Raw genomic sequence first — 10,543 nt, 5'->3', positions numbered from 1 at the left:
GAATACTTATGTCTATTTCATCAAACATTTATAAAAGCAGTTCATGTATTCTCAGTTAAAAATTATATCTCAAAAGCATTTAATAAAACAGTTATAAAAACGGCGCATGTATTCTCAGTTCCAAAAATGTAAAGAGTAAAAGGGAATCAAATGAACTCACTATACTCTATTTCGTAGTAAAAATACATATGACGTCATTGAACAAGTGTAGGGTTGGACTTGGATTCACGAACCTATATCATTTGCATATATATTAAAACATATACTTGTAATCGAATATATATATATATATATATATATATATATATATATATATATATATATATATATATATATATATATATATATATATATATATTATTAGTGATATAATTTTTATATTATAAATTTATATATTTCATTATTACTATAAAAATATAACTTTTGTTATGTTATATGTATCAAATATTTTTATATGTATATATTTCATTTGTTTGTTAAATTAGTAATTATATTAATACTAAAATAAAATTAGTAGTGATTAAAATAATGATAATGTTAGTACTAGTATTAATAATAATGATAATAATTTTAATGATTTTATTAATAACATTATTAATGATAGCTTTAAATGATAAATCTTATAATCATGATAAGAACAGTAGTTTTTAATAAAATGAAAAGTTTAATAATAATGATAATGAAATTGATAATTTTGATAATAATATATAATACTTAATAATAATAATTATTATAACAATCTTATTACTAATGATAATTTTAATAATCATGATAAAAATAATACCTTTAATAATAATGATGATAAAATAATGTTTATATAAAATCGTGTCGATGATAACAATACTAACTATAAAAATAACCATTTTACTACAAATAATAATAAGTTTAATAATAACTATACTAATAATCATTTTAATAATAATGGTGATAATATTAATTATAATACTTAGTTCATTAATAATAATGATAGTAATAACAATACATATATTAATAATAATAACAATGATAATAATTATAATACTAGTAATAATAACAATAATAATAATACTGATAATAATAATATTAGTAATAATAATACTAATAAGTTTTAATTGATATTACTTATAATAAATGATATTCATAATACTTAATAATAATAATAATAATAATAATAATACCAATAATAACACTAATACTTAATAATGATACTAATAATAATAGCAATAACAATAACAATATTCATGGTAACAATAATATTAATAATCATAATAATAATTAATAATTAGTAATAATAATAATAATAATAATAATATTAATAATAATAATAATAATAATAATAATAATAATAATAATAATAATAATAATAATAATAATAATAATAATAATAATAATATTGGGTTGTCCGGAGGGAACGACAGGGCCCTCAGACCTGCAGATGTGTTACTTTATTCCTGGAATTGTGGTCGCGATGTTTGTGTTGACTTGACAGGGTCTTCTCCTTTGACACAGTCTGCGCTTTCTGACTTTGTCCTGGACGTGCTGTGGTTGATGCGGCTCGTCGGAAGCGGGTCAAGTATGAATCTAGCTGTCAGGCGATTGGTTATGGTTTCATTCCTTTCTCATTTTCTTCCCTTGGGGAATTAGAGAAGGAGGCTGTTTCTTTGCTAAAGCGGGTTCAGAAGTGTTCGATGGCGCAAGATATTGGTGTCGGTGCTGCTGCTCATATTTTTACTAGGATAGGTTTTGCTATTGCTAGAGGTGTGGGGGCCCAGATTGTCTCTAGGCTTCCCACTAATTTTTTGTAAGTTTTAAAACTTTTAAGTTTATTATAATAATAATAATAATAATAATAATAATAATAATAATAATAATAATAATAATAATAAAATTAGAAAACTACCTCAATTGAAATGGGTTCCAAAAAAAATGACAGCCCCTGGACTCGAACACGTGACCTCTCGCTCACCCGCTCAGCCCCTTAACCATCTGAGCTGCTGCTCATTTTCTGTTTTAATACCATCTTATATAAATATAACCCGTATACTATTATCATCATCTTCATCAAGTTACGCAATCGACCAGAGATCCATCCAATCCTCAATTAAAGTTTGATTTAGGTTTGAAACATAAATAGAAACGATGTATTTGTAATTAACAGACACAATTAAAAGGAAAAAAAAATTAAACAGATTACAGCAGCTATAACTATCACGAAAATAAATAATTGGAACTCAATTCTTGATTTCCAGCTCATGGTTCCTACACAAAATACTTTTTAAAACTTTCCTAGAATCTTTATAAATTCTTAATTTCACTTAACACACAACAACGAGTTCGAATTTTGTTGAAGAACAGGAGTTGACTTTTTGAAGTTTAACCTTTGACTCGAAAATTCAAATTCCATACATCGAATTGAGACCTGAAACTTGACAGGAAGTTCGACCATATGAATAACTGCTTTAATAGATTTTGAAGTTTAATTAAAAATCGAATTTTGGTTAAAAAGTTGCACTTACAGAGATGAACGGTTCCAGTTATTAAACTTCTGTTTTTTAACTTCTATTCTTAGCAGATAATATCAATATATAATGATAATAAGGAGGTTAGTTCAACATTTGGAGCAGTAATCTTAATTGTTGGTAGTCGACAATTAATCACAGGCCAATAGAAAACAAAGAAATTAAGAAACAGATGAATGATGTGTATATATATATGTATTTATATAATATAATTAGTCTTAATATCTGTATTTATCTGTATATGAATTATCTGTATTTATATAACTTATAAATAAATCTGTATCTGATTCTGTATTTTAAACTTAATTTTAGTATTAAATAAATATGTTAATAAATTATAATGTTGTTAATAATTTAGTAAAAATGATAATAGAGTTAATAATAAAGATATTAATAATAATAATAATATCAATATAATACTAATAACAAAAATAATCATATTAATAACTTAAATCATAGTTATAATAATAATAATTTAGTAATAACAATATAAATAATAATAGTACTTATATTATTAATGATAATAATAATATTAGAAATTTTAACACATTATTTGTATCAAGTTTCATATCTAGTAATATTAATATTAATAATACTGATATTAATATTAACATGAATATTATAACAATAATGAAGTAATGATAATAATATTAGTATAACAACTATATTCTTCTTGAAACCACATTTAATATATTAATATTACAATTCATTAACTATGTAAATATTTAATAATTATATAATATATTATATGATAATATTCATTGAATATTTAATGTGCATGTATTTTATATATTACAATATATATAATCATAATTATAAATAGAAATCATATATAAATTTATATATATATACAACTATATATATATATATATATATATATATATATATATATATATATATATATATATATATATATATATATATATATATATATTCAATTATGTTTTAAATATTAAGTAGATAATTAATTATATAAATTAGACAATCAAACTTAAAGTATAACATTATACATGTAATACTTTGATAACGTTGACAATTATATTTGAAACCGTTTATATCCATTATACTCTATGTATTCAAAATAACAAATTTTAGTTAGTTAAAGTTATCTCTCATAGTAACTAAATTACAAAATAGTTCGTTAATATATTTAATATAGTTATTTATTTATATTTACATTTCTGTTTACAATTATAGGTTCGTGAATCGTCGAAACTAGTCATAAGGTCAATTGAATATATGAACATAGTTCCAAAGTTTTCGAGACTCAACATTACAGACTTTGCTTATCGTGTCAGAAACATATAAAGATTAAGTTTAAATTTGGTCGGAAGTTTCTGGGTCGTCACAGTACCTACCCGTTAAAGAAATTTCGTCCCGAAATTTGATTGGGATCGTCATGGTTGATAATAAGTATGTTTTCATGACTCATACAGGCTGAAAATTAGAGTTTTATCATCATCGAGTAATATGGATAAAACAATTCGATTATTCGAAGAGTACGAATGAAGCTATCACAAAATAGTGAGATGAAGAAATAAGGATTCGTCTTAACTTTTGACGTAGTCATGGTTGAATTTCGGAATTCAAGGAATAGAAAATATTCATAATCCAAATAAGATTTGATTCTTCGGGAATAGGGAAATTAGGATCCTCTTTGATTAAATGCGATAATCTGTTTCGATTTCAATGTCTGATGCTCCCACTATAAATGAACCTCTTTCGTTCCATTATTTCCCACAACTCTCAACTTTTATACTTCAATTCATATTTCCAAAACGTTTGCCAAATTATCAGAAGTCACTGGAAAAGATAGAATTATCAAGAAAATATGTTCTTGATTTTGTTTAGAGGTTTAGTAGAATGTAAGAGTCGTGTAACATGGCATATGATGACGTTATAGTCTGTGAATCATCATGTTCCATTAGAAACTCAGCATTACTTACTGTAATATAATCACGTTGATCAAGTATCATTATATTATACTAACTCATGCTTCAGTTCCCAACACTACTTCAAAAACATTCATACTTTAAATTTGAATTTTTCAGAATTTAGAAACTAAAACAGTTTCCTTTCTGATGTAACACTGATATCGCGAAGAGATAAATGATTTCAGATAAGAATAGTTATGAAAATATCTTCAAATATATCGAGAAAATTTATAATGAAAGATACAATGATATTTTTGTATTTCTAATATCGATGGATGATGATGAAGATTTGTCTGTAAAAGTGTAGAGTCAAGAACAAGGGATTCGTTAATAACTTCAGCAGACACTGAGTCATTTGGATTCTTTGAAGGCAGGTTTAGTCCTTGTAATTTGTTTACAGCCTCCTTCATAGTTTTGCATAATCCGCTTTTCGGTACCAACTTTTTTGAGCTTTGCCAAAATACTATTCTTTATCATTAACTTCCGACGGTTAAGGTCGTTTACGGTTGTCTACAGTTTCTGCTGCTTCATTCAGCTTTTTAAAGTATTAATTCGTAGACTGGGTGCTTTTCAGAATTTCAGAATGGAGATCATAATTTTAGGAAGTGAATGTTATATGTATACATATAACTGTTGATGCAGAAACGTTGCGAGATTCAAAATACTGATTTTCTAATTCTCGGTAATTGATATGGCAATTCTTGTTACAAGATGCGGATGAGTATATGATAGGGTTTTAATGAACAAATATAATGGTTCTTCGGAGAGATTTAAGTCAATGAGTAATGAGGTTGCTGGTAAGTTTACTGCTAATATGGTGGAATATAAACAGTTCTCCGGTAACGATGATGAAAGGCAAACTTATGTATTAAGATTATAATAAAGCTAATTCGAATGAAAGTAGAAGTTGGTTTGCTGGAGTTGTGACAAAATTGACTAATTTGAAGAGGGATTGTAAAGTTATTTTCGGTAATAACAACGCCAAAGGAGCTAGCACAAATACATATTAAACGTCTACTCAGATTCCGAGTGTTTTTCAGGTGCATAACTATACGCATCAATCTTTCCTTCCGTAGATGAAGTGCGGTTGGTTTATCCTCTCGATTGAGGCGTTTTCAAGAATCTTGAAAAGATTGAACGCAGATTGTAATTGTCAAGATACAAATGAGGTTTAAGATGAAATCAAGTGGCAAACTTGAAGAAATGTTTAGTTTCATATGTTATAATCAATATTTTAATTCATTTTAATTATCCAATGTTATTAGTCCACAGTTAGTAGTCCACAATTAGTAGTTCAACAATTCATATATAGTTTAATATATAATATTCGAATTAATTAATACATTTCATGACCCATTGTATACATGTCTCAGACTCGATCACAACTCAAAGTGTATATATTATTTAAGAATCAACCTCAACCCTGTATAGCGAACTCGAGCATTACAGCATATAGAGTGTCTATGGTTATTCTAAATAATATATATAGATGACGTCGATATGATATGTCAAAACCTTGTATACGTGTCCCGATATTTAAAGTTCGTAAAATAAATAACAGAAATTAAATTACAATAAATAAAATTGCGAGAAATAAATTGCGAGAAATAAATTGCGATAAAGAAATGTAATAAGGAATTAACAGTTAGCTAGGATTTTGTTAGCATGGATTCTTAACAAAAATTTCTCATAGTTAATTTATTTGTTGTTAACAAATTTTATTTTTGTCGAATGTTTTCTTCATTATTCTACTTGTTGGATTCTGGTAAGTCAAAATCCAAATATGAAATTGAATGAAAATGGTTATTTTATGGTGAACGGTTTCATATATCTTGTGGATGTAAGTAGGATAGTAAATGACCGTTGAATCAGATTCAAAGAATATATATTGTAACTTATTAATGTGAAATCTAAATATTCCTCGGGTATTACCTACCCGTTAAAATATTTTCACCATTAACAGTTTGTACAAAAGAATTTTTAATTACAATCTTTATGAAAACATATATACACATATATTTTCTTCAGATGTAATCATGGATTTAATGAGTCAATTATGATATTAATCTCATTTGATTTACCGTTAGAACAAGAATATATAATCTCTAAAATATTAGAGATTACACAATCGCCATGTAGAACGAAGATGATTGATGTAGAACGATATGTAGAACAATGATTATGCTTGAGGTATAGATTGTGATGTTGAGGCGTGTGATGCGGATGTGATTATTGGCGGTACTGTGCTGATGCTGGTGGTGCTGGTACTGGTGGTGATGCTTGTAAATTGTGCCATACCCTCTAAAGTCACTACTCAAGCACGAAGCTCGTTGACTTCTTCTATGACACTGGGATGATTGAAGATTGGAACGAGTGGATGAATAAGGTTTAGAATTGTGGATAATATATAATAGTTACGAGATATTCTAGAAATGAGGGTGAAAATGGTGTTTCGGACTGATTTGCCGGTAAGTGTTTCAGGTTCTTCACCAAGAGGGAAATTTGGTTGGTGAAAAGGAATTGCCTTCTTCTCGTTTTCGCTGATTAAGTCGACTACGAACTCATCTCCAATTCATCCAGAACTGAAGATGACTAATTAGTTGATCCATTCTGGTTATACTGCGGTTGGAGCTCGTGTGGAAGTCCATATCGGAATAGCTGTCGGAATCTGAGGAACTGGAACTAGTTGAAGGTTCCATTTCGTACGATCAGGGAATTAATTTTCGATATGAGATAGATTATAGGATTTAGAAACACATAATTTTCATATGTATATAGAATACCAAGATCCATAAGTTACAGAGGAATCTTCAGAAGCTGTCAGGCAAAGTTTACAATAACAGATACGCTAAGATATGAATTTATCTATACACTATCTATGCAATATAGGTAGTAAGACATGTCTAGACTTTAAGGATGATAATAAGATGATTTTCGACTAGAAATGATAAGCAAAACTTTTGACATGCAGACACGGTCGAAGTCCAGACTCATTAATGCATCCTAACAACTACTATTTAGACACACTAATGCAAGACCTGGTTCGCTAAAACCACCGCTCTGATACCAACTAAAAGGACCCGTTCATACCTATTTTAAACGATTCACAATAGTTGATTTCATTGCGAGGTATTTGACCTCTATATGATACATTTTACAAACATTGCATTCGTTTTTAAAAGACAAACATTCTTTACATCGAAAATTGACTGCATGCATACCATTTCATAATATATCCAACTATAATTGACTTAATAATAATCTTGATTAACTCAACGACTCGAATGCAACGTATTTTGAAATATGTCATGAATGACTCCAAGTAATATCCTTAAAATGAGCTAATGCACAGCGGAAGATTTCTTTAATACCTGAGAATAAACATGCTTTAAAGTGTCAACCAAAAGGCTGGTGAGTTTATTAGTTTATCATAATCAATCATTTCCAATTATATAATAAACCACAGGATACTCATATTTAGAAAACAATCTGTGTAGGTCTACTCCTGCTATAAAATCATTCATATGAAGAACACCGGAACCTTTCAAACAACTCACCAACGGTAGCTAATGCGTGCGTGCAATGCAAAATCATCTCACCGTGGTAGTTAATACAATATAATTTTACAACGGGAGCTAATGCGTGCATGCAATGCAAAATCATCTCTCCGGGGGTAGCTAAAATGGGAGCTAATGCGTGCGTGCAATGACAAAATCATCTCTTCGTTACTAACTACAAAGTCGAATACAATATAATACAATAAATCAGGAGCTAATGCGTGCGTGCAATGCAAAATCATCTCGCCGATGGTAGCTAAAACGGGAGCTAATGCTTGCGTGCAATGCAAAATCATCTCTCCGTTACTAACTACAAAATCGAACCATTTCGGGAGCTAATGCGTGCGTGCAATGATAAAATCATCTCACCGATGGTCGATAATACAATCTTTATAGAAATCGAACCTATGAATCCAAATAATTCTATCATAGAATGTGGTTTTGAATACTTATGTCTATTTCGTCAAACATTTATAAAAACAGTTCATGTATTCTCAGTTCAAAAATATATCTCAAAAGCATTTAATAAAACAGTTATAAAAACGGCGCATGTATTCTCAGTCCCAAAAATGTAAAGAGTAAAAGGGAATCAAATGAACTCACTATACTCTATTTCGTAGTAAAAATACATATGACGTCATTGAACAAGTGTAGGGTTGGCCTTGGATTCACGAACCTATATCATTTGCATATATATTAAAACAGATACTTGTAATCGAATATATATATATATATATATATATATATATATATATATATATATATATATATATATATTATTAGTGATATAATTTTTATATTATAAATTTATATATTTCATTATTACTATAAAAATATAACTTTTATTATGTTATATGTATCAAATATTTTTATATGTATATATTTCATTTGTTTGTTAAATTAGTAATTATATTAATACTAAAATAAAATTAGTATTGATTAAAATAATGATAATGATAGTACTAGTATTAATAATAATGATAATAATTTTAATGATTTTATTAATAATAATATTAATGATAGCTTTAAATGATAAATCTTATAATCATGATAAGAACAGTAGTTTTTAATAAAATGAAAAGTTTAATAATAATGATAATGAAATTGATAATTTTGATAATAATACATAATACTTAATAATAATAATTATTATAACAATCTTATTACTAATGATAATCTTAATAATCATGATAAAAATAATACCTTTAATAATAATGATGATAAAATAATGTTTATATAAAATCGTGTCGATGATAACAATACTAACTATAAAAATGACCATTTTACTACAAATAATAATAAGTTTAATAATAACTATACTAATAATCATTTTAATAATAATGGTGATAATATTAATTATAATACTTATGTTATTAATAATAATGATAATAATAATAACAATACATATATTAATAATAATAACAATGATAATAATTATAATACTAGTAATAATAACAATAATAATAATACTGATAATAATAATATTAGTAATAATAATACTAATAAGTTTTAATTGATATTACTTATAATAAATGATATTCATAATACTTAATAATAATAATAATACCAATAATAACACTAATACTTAATAATGATACTAATAATAATAGCAATAACAATAACAATATTCATGGTAACAATAATATTAATAATCATAATAATAATTAATAATTAGTAATAATAATAATAATAATAATAATAATAATAATAATAATAATAATAATAATAATAATAATAATAATAATAATAATAATAATAAAATTAGAAAACTACCTCAATTGAAATGGGTTCCAAAAAAAATGACAGCCCCTGGACTCGAACCCGTGACCTCTCGCTCACTCGCTCACCCCCTTAACCATCTGAGCTGCTGCTCATTTTCTGTTTTAATACCATCTTATATAAATATAACCCGTATACTATTATCATCATCTTCATCAAGTTACGCAATCGACCAGAGATCTATCCAATCCTCAATTAAAGTTTGATTTAGGTTTGAAACATAAATAGAAATGATGTATTTGTAATTAACAGACACAATTAAAAGAAAAAAAAATTAAACAGATTACAGCAGCTATAACTATCGCGAAAATAAATAATTGGAACTCAATTCTTGATTTCGATTTTAAAGTAGTTTGAGCTCATGGTTCCTACACAAAATACTTTTTAAAACTTTCCTAGAATCTTTATAAATTCTTAATTTCACTTAACACACAACAACGAGTTCGAATTTTGTTGAAGAACAGGAGTTGACTTTTTGAAGTTTAAACTTTGACTCGAAAATTCAAATTCCATACATCGAATTGAGACCTGAAACTTTACAGGAAGTTCGACCATATGAATCCTAATATAACTGCTTTAATAGATTTTGAAGTTTAATTAAAAATCGAATTTTGGTTAAAAAGTTGCACTTACAGAGATGAACGGTTCCAGTTATTAAACTTCCGTTTTTTAACTTCTATTCTTAGCAGATAATATCAATATATAACGATAATAAGGAGGTTAGTTCAACATTGGGAGCAGTAATGTTAATTGTTGGTTAGTGTTGGTAGTCGAC

Source organism: Rutidosis leptorrhynchoides, chromosome 4, assembly GCF_046630445.1.
Source record: "Rutidosis leptorrhynchoides isolate AG116_Rl617_1_P2 chromosome 4, CSIRO_AGI_Rlap_v1, whole genome shotgun sequence".
Lineage (NCBI taxonomy): Eukaryota > Viridiplantae > Streptophyta > Magnoliopsida > Asterales > Asteraceae > Rutidosis > Rutidosis leptorrhynchoides.
This window is presented reverse-complemented; position numbering follows the sequence as displayed.